Genomic DNA, 25653 nt, shown 5'->3' with positions numbered 1-25653 from the left:
TCTGTCAGAAAAATGTAAAATATTCATCTTGCATGTGCAGATGTGATTATATTAGAAGTCTGGTTTTTTGTTTGTTTGTTTGTTTTTTCACTTTTAGTGTGATTATAGCTACAATCATGACTGTAGCTAACTGCCAGAAAAACCTTGAACCCAGTGGGGGCAATACAGCTAGTCACTTTCCAAACATTTTATTCAGCTCTTGTGTATTTTCATTTTCATTATGTTTTCTCATAGGCACATCATTGCTAATTCAACTGTCAATTTCTTCAGCAAAAAGAAATGAAATTCCAACAGCTTTATTTAGGCCAACGCTAATTAGACATTGTCCCAAACCCCAGAAATAGTTGTTCCACAAAGAAATATTGCATGCATCAAAAAGAGCCGAAGGAATATGTTCATCAATAAATGAGAGTTCTTCCAGTTGGTTTATTAAGGCTACTTTCGAAGTTAATAAATTAAAGAAAAATCTTACAGTGAGTGGCAAGGCTTTTGGAAAGTTTAATTACCTTTGAACAACTCCACAAAAGACATAACAGAACAAAAAAGGACGAGACAGACTATGGGTAAGAAAATGCAAGAAACTAATCTCCACAGCATTGCTGAGGTTCATACTTTTCCACAACCCTGCAGAATCAAACTACTGCATTGCACCTGCATTGCATTTCTCTCTCCATTCCCTCTGATTCTAAACTCCTATCATATCTCCAGTCTGATTATTAGTGGTGTTTGCTAAGTCAGGTATCACTGATACTTTGACTCAAACTTTGATTATGATTTAAACAAACCCCTAAATCCTAGTAATTGTGTATAACCCAACCTGCAATGTTTGCGATATGTTCAAAATGACACCTCAAATAGCACAAGTAGTTAGGGGATGTCAAGGATGATTAAGAAAAAAAAGTGAGGAGGAAATAAACTGTTGATTAAAACATGAAAAAGCAGAAAAGCTCAAAAACTAAAACAGCAGGTCACCAGCTGTGGGGCAAACTCTAGACTTCCAGGGCAGACAGAGAGGAAGAGAGAACCAAAGACAGATCAGAGTCAAAACTGGGGTATACAGCCATAGAAGGTAACCAGACCAGAGGGTTAGGTGAGATCTGATGGGCAGGCAGAAGACCAGGCCAAGCAGTGCAGAGCCAGAGAAATAATCGCAGCACAGACTGACTGGGCTGATGATATGGTGGCTGAATGAAATATAGTGCCAATTTTTTGATATTTGGTGGGGCTGGTACACTAGGCAACAGAGAAATGGGGATAGACCAGTAGATGACACAGGCAGAGAATATTTTCTTTGTAACTGTAAATAGCCTTAAATACTGTAAATGTTTGTTTTGTTTTGTTTTGTTTTAAAGAAAATTCCCTTCTGAAGTAACAGAGTAATGAAGTAATGGACACACTGGGTGGGATTGCCTCGGCCATGACCGGTGTCTGAAGCAGGTGTAATTTCAACTGGTCACCACCTGATGGTAATTTCCACAGGTGCATACTGATAACAAAAGGGCTGCCTAGAGAACACGTCTGCTGACTCCAGGACCTGATCCACTCATGGTCCTGTTTAGCCCGCGCAGTCTGGCCAGTGGTCCCTGATGAGAGACTGGCGGTAGCGCCAATCTGCTGATAGATCTCCCTTCAAAAGTTGGAGAAAAACTGTGTCTTTCTATCAGAAACTACGTCTGCTGGAAGTCCATGAATCCAGAAGACATGGACTACCACCAGCAGCACTGTCTAGTTTAGGGAGAAGAGTGAAGACGACCACAGTGAGGACCACAATATTGCCGCTGAACAGGAGGAGACTCATGTCCAGGGCAATATGTGACCAGGGCCGAGATGGAAATGGCGAAGGACTGGAGCAGATCAATGTGAGGAAAAATGCTGGACTGTACTTTTTTTGAGTAATTTTTTTTTTTTTTTACAGTAGTTTAACGGTTTATTTTACAGATTTTCCTGTATTTTTGAAATACAGAAAATATTAATAAAAATTACAAGAAATGTTATACAACTACACAAATATTATAAAAATATAGAAATACAAGAAATCTAATAAAATTACAGAAATAGACTGTAACTGTAATATGAAAACCTGTAACTGTGAATAACCAAAAAAGTGTGTTTTTTCCCTTCTGAAATTCCCTTCTAAAGTGCAAGTATTATGTTTCCATTACCCTTCAAACTGTGCAAATTTAAATTGCAAATTAAAAATAAGCCTAATGGAAACACATCAATTTTGCAGTATCTCCCATATATTGCAAAAAAACGTTTTTACGCTCACAAGGTGAATTTTTAGGCATATATCGTAAAACTGCAATGGCAATTATAGGTCACCTGGCATATGTAAAAGTCATATTATCATTCTTTAATGTACTGTAACCTCAAAGAAACACCTCACACGTGGCCTCTCTCAAGTATAAAGGGCTTTCCTTCCATTAATGCTAGGATTAACCCCTTATTTATTTTGTGTTTGTACCAGCTGCGCTGCGGTGTTTCAGAAGCATCTCAGAAGCGTCTCTCCATGCTGCTTCACTAAAGATACATGCATATGCCATGCCTCCTTCAATTAAAAATAATGGCTAGTGCTTTGGCTGCAATATATGTAAACCTTCCAACAGCCATTGCCATGACTTATCGTGAGAGGAATAAAATCATGTTTTACTCGCATAACATCAGCTAATGGAAACAGCATAATTTCACAATAGTTTTTTTGATCCCACTTTATGTTAGGTGGCCTTAACTACCATGTACTTACATTTAAATTAATCATTTGGTACAATGCACTTATTGCATACATGTTTTTACATTGTATTTATATTTTTTAAAAATACCAATATGTAATTACATCTGTAATTAATTTCTGTAATTACATTTAGAATTACACTATAACACTAATAACCCATCCCTTACACCTTAACCCACCCTTAAACCTACCCATACCACCAAACCTGTCCCTAACCTTACCCGTATGCCACCTTAATAGAGGCAAAAGTGTTTTGCAATATAATATAACCACAATAAGTACATTGTACTTATTTTTTGATGTAAGTACATAGTGGTTAAGGCCACCTAATATAAAGCGTGACTTTTTTTTCTAAAATATCGCAAAAGTTTTGCAAATATCGTGTCTAAAGCACATGTACTACACTCCAATCTCCATTGGCCTCCACCTGAAGGTAACTGCCATAGTCCCACATGCTGACAATAAAAGGGGCACCATGTTTTCAGCTTCATTGTCTTCAGTAAGCTGTTTGTCTGTGTGAAACATGTGCTAGAGAATAAACAAGAGTAGGTTTAGAAAGTGTGTTCCACCATGCAACAGGTTCATCACACCCAACGACACTCATGAGTTGTGTGTAATGTGCCTCGAAATAGAGCACGCACAGTCAGCTTTTGAGGGGCTGGCTTTGCTTAGTGTGATGTGTTAGCATTGAAGAAACCCTGCTCCCATTTGGCTCTGTTTCTGAGGGATGGAAGCCAAGCACCTGCTCCACATGGTTCTGTACTCATGGTGCATCGTCTGCATACGTGGGGTTCGCAGATGGATCTGGCTGATGAGCTTGAGATGGGTCTTTCCCTTTCCCAATCCTCGTTCTCCAGTTTTAATGCCCGTGCACTGAATCTGGGAGCCCCGCTACCGGCTTCTTCCGTTTCTGCAAACTTCGGCAAATGTTTCTTGGCCGATCTAGCTCAAAGCGCACATTACATCTGAGTCTGCCTCCTCCCCGTCACCTGCATATGGAGAGCTGCTGGACGTAATGGCCTGTACCACTGCCAGACTGAAATTGTATTGGATGGTGGAGAAGCAGGAACCCGCTCCAGCCTGGATGAGCGCTTCCTTGAAGGTCATAAGTGCCTCCTGCAAGCCAACCGTTCCTCCATGAACTGCATGGCGAGCTCTGTAAGTCATGGATTAGCCTCTTTTCTGTCCATGTCTTCCCCCCTGACAGGTCTAATTATGGTAACATTAGGAGTTTGGAAGACAGTGGGCATACAAAGATGACTTAGATAGAGGAAGACCTTGAGCAGTAATTGAGTCACAATTAAAGCCCTGTCATCTTACATCTAGGTTTGTGGGCAAAGTATACACGGCGACTAGGCAGGCCAGCAGTGCCCTGCATACCACTGGCTTTGCTGCATGCCAGGCGTACCAAGCCAACCTGCTGAAGGACATAGATGCGGTGGGGGATGCGGCCCCTCATTACATAGAGGATCTCCGCCACACTACAGATCGTGCTCTCCGTGCAACCAAGCAGGTGTCCATGTTGCAGAATTGTGAAATACTCATTTATCTCTTCTAAGAATATTGTGTATCTGTTTTTTATATCTGCTCAGATTTTTTTCTGTACATAATGCAGAAAATGAAATACAGCCAAAAAGATGGGCACTTCCTGCTTCAATAGCTGGTTTCTTTTCGTGCCCCACTGCATCAGCCATCACTCTTTTTGGGGCTGGTTCTTTGCAGGAGTTACTTCTGGGGCGTAGTGTACTTCTTTAAATGATTGGCTTCTCAGGTTCACTGTAGGAGCAGATTTTTGCTCCCCTTTTCGATCCCACTAGAGGAGTTTTGTTATAGAGGGTTAATCTGAGGTGTCAAGTCTTACACACTCATGGAAGGTGTTGGTCAGTATGGCATATTCGTTCCCTAAAGCATCAATTACCATGGTGTAGTGCAAGTTCCACTTCAGAACAATTGTCTAGGGTTACAACTGTAACCTTGGTTCCCTGTGAAAGGGAATGAGACACTTTATCACGTTGCCATAACTCCGGCATTCCTTCAGGCTGCGTTTGCACTTGGCATTAACATGCGACCTGTATCTGGATATTGTCCACATACACATTGAAAAGACAAGCGTAAACTCGCTTCTGAACGAAATGTTATCCGATTAGCATGTCCTGGTCCAGAGGTAGTCGAGGACGTATTGTAATTGGATCTCAGAGTAATGTAAACACAATCCAGCCATCGCATCTGCATCCGCAGGTCGACTTCACACAAAACCCCGCCCCCTCTCTCCCGAACTGTCAGAAGAGAGATGGAGAACAACAGTCCGTGGTGCGCTAGTGAGACTCGTACACTTACTTTAATTTGTAAAATGTCCCACGATTGAAAATGGTTTTCAAAAGAAAACCCTCCACTTCAGGTTGGAGCCATCTTCTTTAGACCTATTTAAATATTGCACAGTAAAGACAGATCTGATCGGTTATCCAGAAGTCAGCTGATGTTGTCAAGTGTAAACGCAGCGTGTCCTGATTGACTGATGACTGATGAATGATGATCACGGTGATCGCATGTTAATGCCAAGTGTAAACGCAACAAATAAGGCTGAAAACGTGTTCTCTAGGTGCCCTTTTTATTATCAGCAAGTGTGTCTGTGACAATTACCATTAGGTGGTCGAGACTGGTGTGTAGTACACGTACTTCAGACACCAGTTATGCTGGAGGCATTCTCCCCTAAAGCATCAATTACTATGAGGCAGTGTCTCGTTCCCTTTTTTCAGAGAACCAATGTTAACCTGAGACGCTCTGTTCTAAATAAAACATTTAAAAAAAAACTGTTTAACCCTCAATATTCTCTCTCATGATTTTACTATAGTCAACTCGACGAGTGAATAAAAACATGGAGTGAGTGAATTCAGATACTGAGTGTCATTAGTGATGAGCATCTGCTGTTAATAAGCAAAATCGCTGAAGGAAATAGAAACACAGCAGCAATAACTGACTACCAGCCACAGCCTTAGATGAAATTAACTGAAATAAAAGAAGACATTAAATGTCTCAAGATCTCAACAGAGGATGATTAAACAGCTCCACAAACAGCATTACCAGCTTCACTTACTACAGTTTGATGACTTTATTTCTTTTATACAAAAGTTCTTAAGAATTTTCAGTGGGTTAACATGTTGATGCTTTATTGAAAAGTTTTGTTTGAAGTCCCCATAATAGCTTTCTCTCTCTAATCATTTATGATAAAATCAACAAAAAGTGGTTTAACTCACACATTTTACCCAACGTCTGTTCACTGGTCAAAAGTATTTTGTCATTAAATAATACATACATACAACGATGACAATCAACAAATTGAGATCAACAGTTCAACTCTGAAATTAAAACACGCTAAATTCACAACAAAAATAAGGCAAACACTAACCACTATTATAACTTTAAACCTCTGTAATTCTCAATAAGAACTTTGGTATAAAAGAAATTTTAAAAAGTCATTAAATTGTAATAAGTGAGGCTGGTATTGTTGTTTGTGGAGTGGATTAATCATCCTCTGATGTGATCTTGAGAGATTTAATGTGTTATTTTCAGTTGATTTCATCTAAGGCTGTGGCTGCAAATCAGTTGTAATTGTTGTTTCTGTTCTTGTTGTTCCCCTTTCCTTCTTGTTGAATGTAAAGGGTTTCTGTTAAGTTTTGTGGGTTGCCAATGGGCTAAAGAGTATTGCCTGTGTTTAGGTCAAGGACAGACTAAAAAATGTTGATATTATTTTTACTTGGTGTAATTCAGCTGATTTTAAGATACACAAAGTATTTTGTGCAGTGTTTAGTTTAATTTTGTAATGTTCTTTGTTCAGTGGTAATAATGTGCTCACATGACTAACAGCGCAGCATAAATATAGGTTTTTGTACATAAATGGTTTAAGGCAATGTACAATGAAATTTCATTTGTTGTTGTTTTTGTTGTTTTACAGATTATTCATGTTTTTAATTCAAAAGTACTTAACTGCCTTCCAGGGTAACCAGTATAGAAACTGATGTTAATGACACCTTGAGCTCCTCAAACACTGTCTTTGTGTTGCATTACCTTGGCATTAAACTTAAAAATAGAAAATTGTGGAAATCAACAGTGGATTTTTTTCTTTTGTTGTTGGAACAAACAGGAATGCAAAAATAATATTTGTGATGGTCCTCCACGTATCTCTACAGAAGTTTACCCAACTATAAATTAACAACCACAATCCAAACCCATAAATGTGACAGGGTTACAATAACTGTGATTCTGATTATAGTCTTCTAGGGTTGGAAAGCTTGAAGCTTGTATGATTTGCAGGCTGGAAATGCTTAACTATGCACAAGAGAAAAGGAGAGACAGCTAAGAAAGAAATTATATTTTTACTGTTGCAACCCTGATCATCGATGTGCTGGCTGTTGCCAGAAGACCATCAGTTCAGCTGAACTAGTGTTGTCACGAATCTGGTCGGTGTCCCGCAGTCCGCTCACCACCAGATGTCACTCTCACCCTATCACACACTGACTGTTGCATTACACCCCGGACTACATTATCCATCAGCCACTGCTCCCATCACCTGCGCCCAATCAAGAGACAGTATAAAGCCCCGGTCTTCCTGTTGCACTTTATTGAATTGTTCTTGCATTCTTACAAAGCGTTTCCTTGTATCCCGTGTTTGGTTTCCATTTGTTTTGCCTTGTTTATTTGTTTCGTTTGCCTCGCCGCCTGCCTTTTGTGACTCTGGCCTGTCTGACCATTCTCCTGCTTCGCCCTTTGGATAACGTACGCCACTGATCGACCCTCGCCTGCTTATGGACTATTCTTCGTCTCGCTGTCTAAACACCTGTTTGCCATTGTTTGACCCTGCCTGCCTTTCGACCATGTCTTTGCCTCGTTGTATTAATAAAAGTCTGCAAATGGATCCGCCCGCCTCCCATCTCTCCGTTACAAGTGTGAAGGGTGAGTACAGAGACTTTTTTTCTCTGTTATTAATCTAAGTCTATTTGTACCAGTGACCATTATTTATTAAGAAATTGTTTTTCCACTAAAGCTTTAACTAACTCTGGGATAGCAGCCAACTTTACTGATTCCAGTTTTAACAAAACACTACAATAATTCAGAACCACATGCTCACCAATTACTTCTATACATAATAAACTCCTCAGAAAAAAGAAAAAGAAAAAAAATCGTATCTTTTCTTTCCAGCTGACCGAAAATAAAGATTCTGTTCTTTAATACTCAGAACTCCTTTAAGCTGAGACCAATAAAAAAGGCTATTTCTTAAAATAAAATTCACTGAATTAAACAAAATCATTATCAGTAGAAACATAAACTTTGCCTCAAATCTCTTGTAGAGAACTGCTAACTATCAACAGTACATATGCATGTGCAACTAACACTTGTGAAAAGATTATCACTACATCAGCAACTTCACAGGTACCACCCTTAAATAAAGCAACATGCAACATAACATCAATATCCCATTGCTCATCCTTGACTTAAACAGACTCTCTTCAGCACAATGGTAGCTCATAAAGCTCAGACAAACAGAAACCTTTTAAATCTCAACAGAACATTAAACACTAAAAGATCTCACCCTATATCATTATCTGCAAAAACACATCATATAACATTTGTTCCCCTACAGAAACTCGAGCTGCGTTAAAAATGCTAGGGGAACGCCTACAGCGAGACCACGCTCTGAATCATGTGTAATTATTCCAATGGAAGGGGTTGTGGCTAGAAGGGATACAGCTCCAACCGGAAACTAACAAAGAAATGAATCGTTCTAACTATTAGATTGTGTTTTTTTTTTTTTTTTTTTTTTTTTACTTCTACACCTACCCCATTCTTGCAAAAAAATATCTATTAAGAATTTCAGTCAGGTTTCAGGCCCCATCATAGCACAGAAACCGCACTTGTTAAAATCACTAATGACTTGCTTCTTGCGTCAGACCAAGGCTGCATCTCATTGCTAGTTTTACTTGATCTTAGTGCTGTGTTCGACACTATAGATCATGTCATACTAATAGATCGACTACAAAATTATGCAGGTATCCAAGGGCAGGCTTTAAGATGGTTTAGATCCTACCTGTCTGATCGCTACCACTTTGTTTATTTAAATGGGGAGTCATCTCAGTTATCACCAGTAAAGTATGGAGTGCCACGAGGATCTGTCCTAGGTCCTCTACTGTTTTCAATATACATGCTGCCCCTTGGTAATATTATTAGAAAACATGGGATTAGTTATGCTGATGATACTCAACTATATATCTCAACAAGACCAGATGAAACTTCTAAATTATCGAAGTTAACAGAGTGTGTTAAAAATGTAAAAGATTGGATGACCAATAATTTTCTGCTATTAAATTCAGATAAGACAGAAATATTACTTATTGGACCAAAATATTACAGTACACAGAAACTCTTGACTTACAATCCACAACTAGATGGATGTACTGTTACTTCCACTACAGTCAAAAGCCTGGGTGTTATATTAGACAGCAACTTATCTTTTGAAAATCATATTTCTCATGTTACAGAAACAGCATTCGTCCATCTTAGAAACACTGCCAAGCTACGAAACATGTTACCTGTTTCTGATGCAGAAAAGCTAGTTCATGCATTCATGACCTCTAGACTGGACTATTGTAATGCACTACTAGGTGTTTGTCCTGCATCTTAAATAAACAAGCTACAGATAGTCCAAAATGCAGCTGCTAGAGTCCTTACCAGGTCAAGAACATTTTTATTACTCCAATTTTAAAGTCTCTGCACTGGCTACCTATTAGGTTCCGCATCAGCTATAAAATAGTACTTCTTACCTATAAGGCACTTAACGGTTTAGCTCCTGCGTACCTAACTAGTCTTCTACCACGCTACAATCCATCACGCTCCCTAAGATCGCATAACTCTGGACTGTTGGTAGTACCTAGGATAGCAAAGTCCACTAAAGGAGGTAGAGCTTTTTTGCATTTGGCTCCCAAACTCTGGAACAGCCTTCCAGATAACGTTCAGGGTTCAGACACACTCTCTCTGTTTAAATCTAGATTAAAGACACATATTTTTAGCCAGGCATTCAAATAATGCATCTCATAAAATCTTTCCTGCAGTTATATCTGATCAAATGTTCATTATTAATCTTTTAGCTCTGGTTGAACAAATCTTTTTTTGCTTGGTTTGAACAGCAGCTGCGCTAATTATGTTCGTATTTGTTCTCTGTTTCTGCCATGGGATTGACATCCCATGGTAACTAGGAATTCACAAGCTCCAGTCTGGATCCAGAACACTTAAGAAGAGATGATGCCAACCCCTCAGAGGACTTCAGATGATGCCAACCCTGAAACAACATACAGCACTACCGAATTCTGCTACTAATTTATGGTGTTCTTTGTCTGTTTGATTACGTCATTAATTGATCTTTACCATACATCTCTGCCATATATACATTAACTTGACATAGTCAACACTAGTAAGCTACTACTACATATATTGCAATAACTTTTTTTGGTGTAAAGTTGCTTTGCAACGATATGTATCGTGAAAAGCGCTATACAAATAAATTTGAACTGAATTGAATTGAACCCTAAACTTAGCTCTTACTATAATACAAAAACAGTATTATTGTTGTACAGTGTGACAAAAATAATGTTAGATTGATGTGCGCATGCTCAGTAGCCAGAGCTGTATCCATTTCTAGCCTTTACCAAGATGTGACGGCGGGTGACATAGTGAACAGGAAGCTTAAAAGCATGTGCGCCGGAACCGGCGTTAGCTTCTCTCTTTCAGCGAAGCGCTCTGTGTGTCTGTGTGCTCTGTTTTTTTTGTGCTAGCTCGCACAACTTTTATTTGACAGCACAATGTCTGACAGCATGAAGAGCAAAGAAAAGAAGAGCGAGAGCGGATCACGTTACAGGCTGTGTGTTCCTCCCTGCTCCCTTCAGGCCCCATCATAGCACAGAAACCGCACTTGTTAAAATCACTAATGACTTGCTTCTTGCGTCAGACCAAGGCTGCATCTCATTGCTAGTTTTACTTGATGTTAGTGCTGCGTTCGACACTATAGATCATGACATACCAATGCGTGGTATGCAATCGGCTAAAAAATTATGCAGGTATCCAAGGGCAGGCTTTCAGATGGTTTAGATCCTACCTGTCTGATCGCTACCACGTTACAGGCTGTGTGTTCCTCCCTGCTCGCGTTTTATTACGAGTGGGGATACATACAGTTTGTGCGTGGTCTGCTTGGGAGCGGGGGATGCAGCGGGGCATGTAAAGTTGGCTCTCGGCACCCACTCTGCAGTTTCTTCCCCCCAGGCTCCGCCTATCTTCCTCCGAGGAGGTTGATGTGGAGAGCATCAAAGAGGATTGCCCCAGTATGAGGAGCTGTTGGAGGTGTTAACTCGTGCAGTGGCCAAGTTAAACATCGACTGGCCCGCCAAGAAACAGGCTGAACCACAAAAAAACAAACCACCACCTCCACGCAGGAGCCTGCTGTTTTTCCCCGACCTTCACACTGAGGTGTCAAGGTTGTGGGGTAGACCATTCTCGGCCCACTTACTCATACCCGCCTCTGATTTATTATGCCAATGTGAAGAGGTTGGGTGAGCACGGTTACAGAGCGATGCCCCGGGTGGAAAAGACTCTAGCCAGCTATCTGTCCCTCGGTTTGAAGTCATCTCTGAAGGCTCCGACCTTGCTCTCCAAGCCGCTGCATATTCCGTCGTTGACAGGTACCAGGAAGCCCATAAACAAACGGTGGCGTTCCAGTGGTTTCTCCCTCGCCGCTCTCTAGCTCCAGGGGCTCCTTCTCAATGGGACAGAGACCAGCAGCGGTCTAGGGCGGGGGCTTCCAAGGCGAGGCCCAACCTGAGGGTCGTGCTTCAGTCTAGGAAGTCCTCAACCAAATGGTGCTAACCCTCAGGGGGCACAACTCATAGCCTTCAGTCTCTCAACCGAGGTTGTTGAGACCATCCTCCAACCCAGAGCTCCCTCTACGAGGAAACTATACACCCTGAAGTGGAGACTCTTCATTTCATGGTGTGGAAACCGCCAGCAGGACCCAGGTAACCGCCCGGTTGGTACAGTGCTGGAGATTCTTCAGGCTCGGTTCTCTGCAGGGTTAACCCACTCCACCCTGAAGATTTACGTGGCAGCCCCTCTTGGTGGCCTGTCAGTGGGCAAGAACCCCCTGGTTACACGTTTCCTCCGCAGTGTGCTGACGCTGAGGCCTCCGGTATGACCCTGTGTCCCTTCCTGGGATCTTGCTGTGGTGCTAGAGGCTCTCTGTAGGCCCCCCTTCGAGCCTATTGAAGAGATCTCCGATCGTCATCTTACAATATGGACTGTTCTCCTCCTTGCTTTGTCCTCTATTAAGAGAGCAGGGGATGTACAGGCCTTCTCCGTGACCCCTTCCTACCTCAACTTTAGGCCCGGTCTGGCTAAAGCTTTTCTTTACCCTTGTGCAGGGTATGTCCCTAAGGTCCCCTCCTCTGCACCGCGGCCTGTTGTACTCCAGGCCTTCTGTCCTCCTCCCTTTCGGGAGCCTGACCAGCAGAAGCTTAATTGAGCACTGGACACATACGTCCATAGAGCTGCCCTGTGGAGAAGGCCGGACCAACTGTTCATCTGTTATGGTCCCCCCTAAGAAGGGTCTTCCAGCCTCTAAACAGACCCTTAGCTCCTGGATAGTGGATGCCATTTCCTGTGCCTACGAGTCCTCTGGCCTCCCCTCGCCTCTGGGGGTCAAGTCTCACTCGACCCGAAGTATGACTGCCTCCAAGGCCTTCTTGGCAGGACTTGCTTATGCAGGACATCTGCAACGCTGCGGGATGGTCCTTGCCCCTCACATTCGTCACGTTCGGACTTGCAAGTCTGGTGGCGTGGGCATCTCGTTCCCCTAGCGAGTTCCTAAAGGGGAACGTCCCAGGTTACTTATATAACCATGGATCCCCAAGGGAACGAGACACTGCATTGTGGGCCATACTTCTGGCATTACTGCGAGCACTTGCTTCATTTCACGAAGCTAACCCCGGTTCCGGCACACATGCTTTTAAGCTTCCTGATCACTACGTCACCCGCCCGTGACATCTCGCCCTTCCATTGGACTGATTACACATGTGATTGAGAGCGTGGTCTCGCTGTAGGCATTCCCCTAGCGTTTTCGACACAGCGTCTCGTCCTTCTGGGTACCATGGTTACGTACGTAACCTGGGATAATTTCAGCATTTACTCTTCTTAAATTGAGTTCACTTTTTTTCCAATAAGTGCAATGTGATTTAACAGTAATTTTACAGTAATCTACTGACAGCAGATTTGTCCTATTTGACCTTTTTTTTTTCTACAGTTTGCTTGCTGTAAACCTAATATACAATTTATTACTGTTAAAATACATTGCATGGATTTGTCTTTTTATTTTACACCTTTAACCTCTTTAACCCCGCTGAAAATCCTGTAGTTTCCACATTATACAGAGTAAAAGTGTTGCAGTTAATTAGATGATTAAGTGAATATTTAAGTGGTGATTGAGCTTTAGTGATGAACACCTGCTGTCAACAAGCAGAAACACTGAAAAAAGAGAAACAACTAAAACAAAACACACACACACACATACACACAAGAACTACAACTACCAGCCATAGGCTAAACCCTCCTACACACTACTACACATTTTTGGCTGTCCCAGACGAAAGACTGTATGATACAGACTGTATGATAACTGCAACGTTATTACCCTTCACACTATGATATCACAATGTTGACTGTTAAAATATTTTTCAGACACATCAGAATTTAGACCAGCTTACCAGGCTACTTTATAATGATGTTAAAAACAATGCTAAAACTCAAGTCAATGGCGCAACTAAAACATTTGCTAACTTCAAATGAAAATAAAATGACATTAATCTCTAAACCTCTGTAGTTCTCAATATTTGTATATGTCTGACAGAAATAAAGTTAATCTGGGTAGAAATAAGTAATGCTCGTAAAGCTGTTTGTTTAATCGTCCTCTGGTGAGATCTTGAAAGATTTCATGTCTTCTTTTATTTTTGTTGTTTTCATCTAAGCTGTTTTTGTAAGTCAGTTGCAGTTCTTGTGGTTCTCTTTTTTTTTTCCTGTTGTTTCTCCTTTCACCAGCGAATCTGCTGGTTAACAGCAGGTGTTCATCAGAGTCTGAATTCACACATTTGTTTTCATTCTCTCTGTCAGGTAGACTATATCAGTATACTAATGTAGGGAATAGTGAATGAGGGTGTTGGGTGATTTGGGTGTCATTTAGGTCTCTAAATGTCGACTCTGAGTGCTGATAATTCACAGTATACTGCAGTTGGTCACCTTTTTGAAAACAACAAATATTACCCAAAATGCATGTTTTTCTATAGTTTAATGGAAAACAATATGTTACTGTTAAAATATGTTTTTATTGCAAAGTTTTACAGGGTGACGATGTTCAGCAAAGTAAAGACAATACAGCTACTGTACCACCTCTGTAGGCTTCATGGTTGTGTTATTGAAGTACCACCTGGCACAGTTCATTCAAAAAGCAAGGTCTATCTATCCACTCTCCATTTGAAAGCTATATGCAATGAATAAATATATTCAGGCAGTTCTTAGTTGGGGATTTATTTGTCCACACACCTCCCATCAACAACTGCTGCTAATGAACAAGAATGAAGTAGACAGTGGCTTATGGTTATGCCTTAGCCCTGTTAAGTACCATTGTTCCCTGTTAATGGTTCCTGTAACTTTGGAGTAGAGAACTAGTCAAGATTTTCCTGAAATTTCTTTTTTCGTAAATGCAGGCAGTGAAAATTGCCTTTAATGACAACAGAGAGTACTATTTGTATCTAAAAATGACAATAATAAAAATCTGTTCTCTTTGCAAATATCACAATAATAAAAAACAATGCTACTTTAAAATGAGTGTACTGTAAGCCCTTGCTATAGAAAAAATGGGCAAATTCTGACAGTAACATACCATTTTCTATAAAAACAGTAATATACTGTAGAAAACATGTAAAATGCATTCTGTGTAAAATTTGTCATTTTTGAGAAAGCAGCCTATAGGAATAGACTGCAAATTTATAGAGCTCAAAGTAGACACTCAGAGGCTGTGTTCAAAATCACAATTTATACCCTCATTCACTATTCCTTACATTAGTTTACTTTACCAAGTGACTGAAAGGAAGTAAGTGAATTCAGACCCTGATGATAACAAGCAGAATCACTGAAGGTGAAACACAGAAACACAAGAACAACAACTGACTGGGTGTGAAACCAGTTTAGTTTTCTTGAAAATAATAAAGATTGTAGTTATTGTTATTGAGGTTAGTGTATGCTTTAGTTGTATCCTTGAACCTTGACCCTCACTGTGCAACATTTTCTGTCTGCTGTAACAAAAAACTGCTGTTCAAAAAGCACACTTCTTGTCCAGTGTTAAATCTTAAATTACAGGATTGGTTTCTCTTTTTTATGTTTGTTAATTGCATTATGAGAATGAATCACTAATCATCTATATTGTGTGTTTTCTTCTTTTTTTTTTAATTCTAACTTCATTACAACTGATTGCTGCTGTAACTGTTGTTGTAGCTTTACAGTGGTGATAATATGAAGTTTAACTGTGTTAACAATGTAGTACATTCAATACGATATTAGATTCTAGTTGAAAATAGTGAATCAAAGAACTACATGATGCACTTTATCATCAACATATAACCAGCAGTCGCTGATCATCTTACTCTGTGTTTGCTGAAATAAATGTGCTTTGTTAACACACAGTTAGAACAAGCAGAGAAATAACTGATATTAAAAAGACAAAAGGTCAGAAGCCTAACTGAAGCAAACACTGACTACCAAAATGGTAATTCAGACCAAACATTTTCAATAAAACAAACATCTGAACCTCTGTTAATTCTCAATAAGAGCTGTCATAGTAGATGTATGACAGAAATAAAGTCAAACTGGTTAGTAATAAGTGTGTATTGACTGGAAATCAGCTGTAGTTCTTGTGTTTCTGCTCATCTCTTTTCGGTGTTCTATTTTTGCTCCTCTTTACTTCAGTGATTATGCTTGTTAACAGCAGGTGTTCATCACCAAAACTCAGCAATCACTTACATATTCACTTAATTATCTCACTGCAACCCTGTGGTACTTTTGTCTGTTTAGTGTGGACACTAGCGGATTTTCCTTTGGGGCTGAAAGGGTTAATCGTGTAAGATAAAAAGACACACCCACAACATTTATTTTAACAGTCATAAACTGTAAATTAGTTTTATGGTAAACTAACTGTAGGAAAACATAATACACTGGCAACAGTGTTGCCAGTAGTTTACAGTCAAGTAAAAACAGCAACGCAGTGTCAAACCAGCTGAAATTAAGTGTTATTCTGTGTTTTTACACAATGATATAGGAGAGATCTGCTAGTGTTGAATGTTCTGTTGTGATTTAAAGAGCTTCTTTTTGTCTGTTTCATGAGGTTACCATTGTGCTGAAGAGTAGACCCTAAACAGGCAGTAAAATCAAATTAGTTAACTTGAGTTTTACTTTAGTCCATTGTATCTTTACAGTAAAATATTGTAAACTAGACATCAGTAAATAACAGCACAGTTAACAGTGTTGCCAGTATTTTACCATACATGTAGAAGGAAAGATTTTAGTGTGGATGTTTGACCTACAGTAACTAGCTGGCAACAGTGTTGCCAATATATAACTGTAAAAATGCCTGGTAAGGTCTAACAGTGTAGTTCACCCAAAACTGAAAAGGCAGATGGTGTGTTAATAGTGTAAATAGTGTTAGATGCTATTTATATTTAGTGCAAATAATGGCAGACACTGTAACATATTGCAACATATTCAGTGTATATAATTACATTTCGGTCATGACAACATAACATGAACAGCTTGGCATAGTAGTGGACATGATATATTTGGTCTTGGCAGAATATATCTGCTATGTATGTTGCTGCTGCTGCAGAGCAAGTATGGAGACTTTCTACTGCCAATACATACAAAGGCACACTGCTGTAAAAATAGCATACCTCAAATTACCATAGCAGAAACACACAGGTAGAGCTGGGATGGTGGGGGGATTCTAATAGGCTTGCTACTAAGCCAAACTATTTAAATGTTGATTAGCAAACTCATTAGCTGTAGATGCAACAGACACCAATCAGCTTATGCCATGTAGTGAATGATGTGAACAGATTGTAAGCTGTATTAAGGATTTATCATTCTGTGTTGTCTAGTGATTTTTGACAGAACTAGAGCTTTATTATGCTGCCTTATTGGGACCTTACTAGATTTTACTATCGGGAGCCCGTTAAGTACTTTATTTTGACTTTTTTTTTCTTTTTAGAATGTTCTCCTCATTTATATTTAAAAGAAACACTTCTCTGAACTGATATGAGAAGGAAATAGGCCAAAGAATGGCATATAAAAAGGCTGATTCACACTCAGGTAAAGCAAAATTCACTATTCTTCATATGTATGTACTCCATACATAATGGTAATTCTGTCGATATTTATTCATGTAATTTCAAACCTGCATGTTACCAACATACCTGAGTGTTAATAACATTCCTCAAAATACAGTACCGACATTCCTAAAATATCTTTTTGGTTTAGAATGGCATGAGGGGCCGTAAATAATGACAGCATTTTTTAATTTGAAGGTGAACTTTGCAACGTTTCATTTTAGCAAGTTCCCCTGTGGATGGATTCTACGAGGATCAGTGTAGAAGAAGCGGTTGCTTCAGTCTCTCAGATTTTCATGTATAAAGCCACAAATTCGTTTCACCAGACGATGTCTACACAAATTAGTGTACTTTACGCATTGTATGTTATTAATCAGTGTGCTTACTTTTAAATGTATCTATTCACATTGCATTCATTTTAAAAAGTGCATTTATTTTTAATAACTGATTTAAAGTAATATTCATGATTGTAAGGTAACATTAATATTGGCTTTATCACTGCACCAAACCTCAACCATCCAGACCTAAGTTTGCGTTGATTGTAGAGGTGAATGTTGATTCATCTTATATTGGTGCTGAAGAAGTAATGCATCGCTTTCTTAAGAAAGTTCAGTCCAGTTAAACTAAACTGCTAGCTAAAGAAAATGAGTACTTATGAAGTGAAGAAAGGGGCACACAACACTTTTCATCTAATCACTGACAGACCACAACATTATATAGGGCAGCCCAGTACAATGACTTTTACTGCAGCATTTTTTTTTTTTTTTTTTTTTTTTTTTTTGCAGCACTTACTGCAACTATTCATTAAAACATTTTGATTCTCCATTTCATTACCTTATTAAGGTCCCTATAGTCTATAGTCTCAGTCCCTACAGTTATTTCTCTAGTCTGAGCATAATGAATTCAGTTATGATGCCAATTCAGTAATATCGGTTTTTTGTTTGACTGACTGAAGAGAGTTTCGTCCCTCTGATGTGCAGAAGCAGTTGTATTTGCTGGACACATGAAAACGGACAAAGGTGTTGGTGATGTATTAGTAACCGAGAGGATTATTCAGATATCTGCATTGCAAATGAGATCTGCATTTAAAATGGAGTTGCCCTTCAAATAACATCTGTTAAAGTAATCATAAGGCACAAAGCAGCACATACAGTATGAATGGCTACATATCATTTTTGAAGCTTTCCATTGCCTTGCCTTAGAGTCTTCCATCTAAGACTTGTAAAAGGTGTAATGAACATTTAATAGGAAGCTTTGTATGCTGCAACAATCCTTACATGGCATTAATGCATTGTCTGCCTTTATTTGCATGTGTTTGGACAATTCAGTAGTTTTGCAGTAAGATAATTGGCAATTAGCATGATGTTTGGATTGGCTGTATGGTTGTGTTTCAGACAAGAATTCCCCTCCCATTCACACTAAAAAAGTGAAATGACTGTGTCATTTATTTAAAGTGCATTTTTGTTTTGTTAAGTTTGTCCTAAGTACTATAAAACTATTTTTGATGTCGACATAAAGCATATTTCCCAGCATGCTTTGCAGGGGATATAATGAGAAGTGTAAAAATGGAAAAAGAAAAGAGTGGAAGAAAGAAAAAAAGAAAAATACAAAAGTAAAACGAGTAAAAAATATTTTTCTTGTTTTTCAGCAAGATGGAAATTAAGGAGGGTATTTCGCTTCTGAGCTACAAAATAAAAATGACTGAGGAAATGGTAACTTACAGTTGAGGTAAGAACTTGTAGCCCCTTGTTAAGGCAAAGAAGGCTATAAAAATAAATCTGCATCATTTAGCTGATGCTCAGCTAACTCATGTCTAATCACAGCATTCCTAGTCACCCTGGTGTGTTTAAAAAAAATGGAACTATAAATGGAAATATACTACAGATATATTTTATTCCTAGGGATTTCTGGGGGCGCAAATAACTGTGGCCAGTGTGTGTTTTGGTGAAAAACATGTATTTCGTAATGAGGATTTCCCCCATTTTTACTTCAGTGAAATTTTTTTTTTGAAAGGAAAGAATAAACATTTATTTTCACAGCCTTCTTTGCTTGTATTTACCAAAGGGGCTAATAATTCTGACTTTCACTGTAAATCGTAGGGCTGTGATAAGTGTTGTTTTCCTATAGGTATGCATGAATTAGCTGAACATCAGCTAATTCAGTTTGTATCTGCATTAAAGTAAGTTATCACGCTACTTTTAATAGTTTTAGTAATAGTTTTTTGGGCCTAAATGTTAATGTAGTCATTCTCCCTGTGAGTTATTTTTTTTGTAATTAATAATAAATTAAATATTACTATACTGATATTTTTAATGATTCAAAACCATGTAATTTAAAATAATAATTCTGGTTATTAATCTCTTGAATGATCATACAGCACTGCTTACTCCATAGCAGAATGTTTTACCCCACAAGATGAACCCACATTGTGTTTTTACTGAGAGTAACAAGCCTCCTACAAAATTGTAAAAATAGAGCCCTTCAGCTTCCTCCGTAAAACTGACAGTGTTCAGGAATGCAGGTTTTAATGAGGCAAATTAAACCCACTGATGCAATTTTTACATAAGGTTCACGGTTAGAAATCAGTATGCCGGCTTGGTTCAGTCCTGCAATGAACAAGATATCTTTCATCCATTATTGATGCGGTGAGCGAGCGCTCTACCCCTGAAGGCACGCTAGGATTCCCAGAGCCCGGTCTGCCATCAAAGGCTCTTCTATAATCTCTGCTTTTCTCTTTCTCCCTCATCTCGCTCTCTCTCTTTCTTTCTTTCTTGCTCTGTTTTACCCTGCTAACATTTTATGACTCATCTTATCCATTTACTGGATTTATATGAACTAGGTTTAATGAAGGTTTAATTATCCAATTATTTGCATCATTATATGGGTGTTAAGATCATATTGTGTTGGTTAAAGCCTCAGTAATTAAGACATTAATATCTCGAGGCTTAAGAAGCTTGTGTATGCAGTTAGGTATTGTGTTTGCTGTACATAAATTCATGAGGTAAACAGACACTGCTGGTCTTTATTTACATCAGTTGTTCCCAACTAATGATCTATAAATGGCATGCAGGTTTGTTCTGAAAATGGGAGAAATGCTATATGCAAATAATAAAATAAACCATATATTTATGCATAGTTAGGACAGAAAAATAAATATTTTAACAGGGAGGAAAAATTGTTTGCAATATTCCAAAAACATCTCAACATTTGCCCTTTTTTAATACAGATGTACTTGTTTTGTGTATTGCATTGACTGTTGAGATAATCAATTAACCAAAAAATGTTACAAAGACAGTTTTGGATTTGGACATGTACAGACTTGAACAGTCTACTGTAGGCTTAATAAAGATTTTGATCTTTCACCTTTTTTCTCTGTTTTTCTGGGTACGATATTTGTTATTGTTCCTATAGTTGTTGTTGTTTTATGATGGAGCAAAGTTTGACTTCTATGATTGTTTAAGTAGCAACCCCTGATGATACTCACATTGTGTATTACTTGATAAGCAATGAACTGATGCACTGAAGAAACATCTGTGACCTTTTAATCCCCTGTTGTAAATTGAATGAAAAAAAAAGTTTCCATTTTGATGATAAACAAGGCGTAGTATAACAGCATGAGTGCCTTCTGTTTTCTACTTTGATATATCGGAAGTAAAAATCCAGTCATAAAGCAACGCCAATTTTACATTGGGTTCAAGTTATTTGTGCAAATTCCCCATGCTGACCAACAGAAAGCTGTTCAGTTTAAAGCACAAACGTGCAGCAGATTCAATGCCGAGATAAAAAAAAATGAAGCTTGCGAGGCTAAAAGTATTAGTCTAAGTAATGTTGTTGAGAACAAAGTACCCTCAGTTTATGAGAGGTGCAGGTACACAAGAATAATTCCAGTACTGTGGAAAGCATAATTGCCAGTACAGCACTGAGTACAGACCTATTTAGAGCACCGAGGACGAATACATGAGAACAGAATGTTCATTAATAGCTGAAGTGTTCCTTTAACTCACATGCCCAAGGCCACAAATGCATTTAGCCTTCAATAGACTATAAAAGAATTCTTCTTTCTGTTATTTAGACATTTAAAATACTGTTCATAATAAATTAAATGACACAAAACTTTAGGACAACCTTGTGTGTATTTGTTGTATGCCATAAATGTAACTGTCTGTTTTGATTACAGCTGTATCCAGGGCAAAGAAATAACAGCACACAGAAACAGGTCTGCATTATCAAAACATACAGTATTCCTTCACGCTTACCCTTAACTCCATTTCACCAGATTTGATCTGACAGTGTTGCAGATGTTTGGTGGTATGTTAAGTCACTTCTCAGACGATAGGTGCCTTCTGTAATCTGAGGAGCATTTGCCACCTACTGACTGCAGTCTGCAATCACATGAACACTGGTTCCTTTCAGGAGCTACTGGGTTCTGTAAGCTATTTGTGCACTGAGCACATACAGCAGTGGTTCTCTCTCTTTTTTTATGGGGATGATGCGTTAAATTGTACATAGAAATGAATTTCATGAATGATTTCCCTTGATGGAAATACTATAAAGGATTTATTGAATGTGTATTGATTTCAGAAACTCTTTCAGATCAGAGCATTTAATTAAAGGGAAAAAAAAGCTTCTAGCTCTAACAAACATTAAGATGAATTTAAAAATCTTTGATGCAGATACAAAGCCATACATGAAAGCAAAAGAATATAACATTGGTACTGAGGCGAGGAGCAGGAGAAATTAACAACATTATTAATGTAGGCGTACTCCAGGCTATTACAGCTTCAAGCTTCGTCCTTTGATATATTTCCCGACTCATTACTTTTGCATGGCTGAGAGTTTAATCACCACCTAACGCTCAACATCTTCAGTATCCCGCTGCACTCCCCAGAATGCTGAACTTGGTTTAGCTGAGACGCCACTTGCATTCTAATAAGAGTCACGGAGCATCCCAGACACACCAAATGCCTCTGCGCCGCTGGTCAGGCAAAGAGGACACGGAAAAGTTAAGTCTTTTATTCAATTTCACTAAGATAGTCTGCCAAAGCAAAGTGTTAATGAAAAGACTCACAAGTCAATTGAAGAGTATTAGCATACCGCAAAAGCCTTTCTTTAAATCTCTTTCAGCGAGAGGAACATCAAAGCGGTTTCTTTTCCCAGGTAGCAGGGACAAAATGCATCAGAACAAGACAACGAACCACAATCAAGCCTGCAGGAAGAACAGACTCATCCCTGTCTGACACTCACGCAGTCTTCATCAAATAAAGCTGTAGCTGAGAGAGACTGCTTTGTTTGCTGCATTATATAGATAATGTCCCTGCTTTTTAAGCAGTGATTTTGCATGACTTTTCCAGTTGCTCATAATTATTGGATAAAAAATATTTTTAGAGATTGCTCTGTCAAAGATATGTTTTTATAAATATTTCTGAGCCGAGCTGAGAACAACTAGAAAATCTCATATTCCATTACAGAAATTTCCATGACTTTTTAAGCACCTAATCATTTCCGTGACTTCCAGACCTGTGTTCATTACATTTATAAAATGATGCTTCCCTCTTGTTACAGTTTTTTTTATTTGGTAACTACTAAAATACTTTTAAAAATATGCAAACATTGTAAATGAACAATGTGCTATTTAGGTGTCTTGAATAAAACCAGTTCATTTACATGGTACTACATAAAGAACATTTTTTATATTCCCTGGCAAAATATTTTTTACAATGACTGACCTTTTTCCACTGGGTGGCCTCTCCAATGTCTTCATGTTCATGAAGCACATGTGAAAGGCAAATCGCAAAAGTGTCTAAAAATGTTATTAGCCATAATATGTTCTGATAAATGTCTTTTGTTGATGTATTGAAGAAATAAAGCGTGGCCTCACTACAGATATAAAGGTACAACAGCATCATAACTAACCAACCACAAAAGCATGCAGACACACATGTTCACTTAACTAACTAAATGGGGACATTCTATTGTACTGACTGTTTTTGTATTGTTTCATATGCAACTAGTTATGAATACTAACTTAGCGCTATAACAGAAACATCTCTGTATTTTTACATTTTACAAAATCTTTATTCATTTATATTTCTTTACCAACGAGGGTGTTCTCATATAGAGGGTTTCGCCTCACTCACTAGGTTCAAATTTGTCCCAAAAATAGGTACATACACACAAACACATGCAAAATATACTCAAGAAATTTCAATTTTCAGTCAATCATCTGTCCAGAAAAACACCCACGTCTATACATAAGCAGATGGAAAGCTGTTAACTGATTTAAAACCAATTGCTCCACAGTGCGTAGAGAGGAGAGAGAGGACACCAGAAAGATTATATCAAAAAATTATGCTTTAAAAAAGGAGAAATATATGATAGTGTGACTGCCATGAAAAATCAGATATCAGGAGTCATTACCCAAGGGTTTTTTTCATGGCATAGTCTTATAAATCCTTCTGTAATTCAGATTAATAATGACCTCTATCTTCGCAAGCATACGCAGACTTGACTTAGACAAGGATAAGATCATTTATAGCAAAAATTATATAACTGAATGCAGTATAATGCCAGTTACAAAATATGGCTTAAAAATCTTAATAATAATAATGTTCTTTCCTAAGGCATTTTTTAACTTAAGGGGTTTGTTGCAAATAGGCTCTGTGCTAAAAGAGTTTTTAAGAGTTTCATTAATGCTGCAAAACAGTGAACTTACCTTTTCATAAAAGTTGGTTTCTAACCAAAAAGTATCATACTGTATTTTTTTTTTAAGTACCTTGGCGCACAATATAAATATGGTATATAGTTATTCAGTAGCCTGCAGCAGCCTGTATATGTCAAAGTACCATGGCAATACGGTCTAATGGCATCAGTGTGCCCTGTCACCGATACAGAACTTCATAAGGGTCAGGCGATTTGGTTGCTCAAAGTTGCATAACACTACACCGCGCGACGATGTCTTATTTTCGTGAAACAGTGATGTATTCTCATAGGGAATAATACTGCACTCACCTGCCGATCTCAGTAGATGACGACATGCTCACTTTCACTTTCTTCACGCACGCAAGGCGCGCTTTTTGTTGATTTGTCTCCTTTCGCCCGCTTGAGTCGCCAACGGTCTGTAACGGCCAGTAAGATCCTCCGTTCGACCGACCCGTGCGCTCACGGTGAGTTTTCTGTCAGAAAAGCGCCGTCGCAGGTGCAGGGGGTGGGTGTACTGTGCTAATGTCATGATCTGAGGAGAGACCCCTCCTCACCCCGGCTCTCCTTCTGTATCTCAGCGCCCTGGAGCAGCTGTGACAGATCGGAGGAGTCCCCGGGTTAACGGAAAGAAAACTGGAGGTCGAGTTACAGGCTAAAGTTTAAAGTTTACAACGGTGAGAACAGTTTAAGTATGGTATTTGTCGTAAAACCACAGTAAACACAAAATTAAATTGTATCACAAAACCATGTTTAATACGGTATTAGCATGTTAAAAAGCAAATGTTCATATTTCAAATTGTATTGTCACAAAACTGTTTTTACAGCTTGCAATAAACTAAATGAAGTGGGGACGTGTTGAGGTCTTTAAAACGTGATGTTTTAGTAATCAGACCCTTTCAACTTCAGAAAAGCGAACATTATTCGATTTTTACAAGATATTTTTATGATAAACATTTTATTTTTTCAAACCCTTTAAATTTCAGAAAATCGACCATTATTCAATTTCACAAGACATTTTTATGATAAACATTTTTTTTTTTTAACACTTCAGATTTGACAAATGATATTTATTACAGATATGTATCCACAAGTTTCCGGGGCGCTACTGTAAAAAAGAACGTGGGTACAACTTCTGGTGAGTCGGCGGACGTAGTATATCAATGGTATTTTGTGTGCTAATTAGCGAAGAGGCTAAGTGTTTGTTAGACCATTGTTTACTTTGTAAAGATGCCCACCTTTATGAGAGATGTCATTACGTTCTTATGGACAACATATTCTTTTCGAATTTGTGTTTCCACATCATTAGCAAATTTGGATCACTAAATCTTGAATGACTGTCAACTAGTGAAATGATATTTGAACCGACACATCAGAGCTTGTGTTGAAGGGTATGCCAGATGAAGCCTCAATTTGACGCTTGTTAACATAGAAATCCCTTTCGTAGAAGCCTCACTTTCTGTCCAGTCATGTGCCCGATTCACTTTGCATGTCCTAATGTTCGACCGCCAGGTCTTACTTTGCGAGTACATTTTCATTGAGACCTATTTAATAATTACACTTTTAAATACCAAGTCATACAAGTAATATGAAGAATACACATTATTTCAGGAAAATTAAATATATGCCATATGCAATTAATATATGTGTACATTATTCTTCTGTTACATCATATTGATATTCGTACTGGCATTTAATGGCACTGTTTAATGGATAAAATAATTTATTGGAGTCAGAAATTCAACAAACGAACAAACACACACA

The 25653-nt window shown here is 38.5% G+C and overlaps 1 protein-coding gene across 1 annotated transcript in view; it reads right to left on the bottom strand.

The window, feature by feature from the left end:
• LOC127182184 (retinoic acid receptor beta) overlaps positions 1–24502 on the bottom strand; it is a 239412-nt gene extending 214910 nt beyond the window's left edge. The window contains exon 1 of the mRNA XM_051137332.1: positions 24202–24502. The gene's annotated coding sequence lies outside the window, so the exon portion shown is untranslated. The remainder of the gene's footprint in view (positions 1–24201) is intronic.
• Between the last annotated feature and the right edge of the window lie 1151 nt (positions 24503–25653).

The sequence above is a fragment of the Labeo rohita genome, chromosome 19 (assembly GCF_022985175.1).
Source record: "Labeo rohita strain BAU-BD-2019 chromosome 19, IGBB_LRoh.1.0, whole genome shotgun sequence".
Lineage (NCBI taxonomy): Eukaryota > Metazoa > Chordata > Actinopteri > Cypriniformes > Cyprinidae > Labeo > Labeo rohita.
This window is presented reverse-complemented; position numbering and strand designations above follow the sequence as displayed.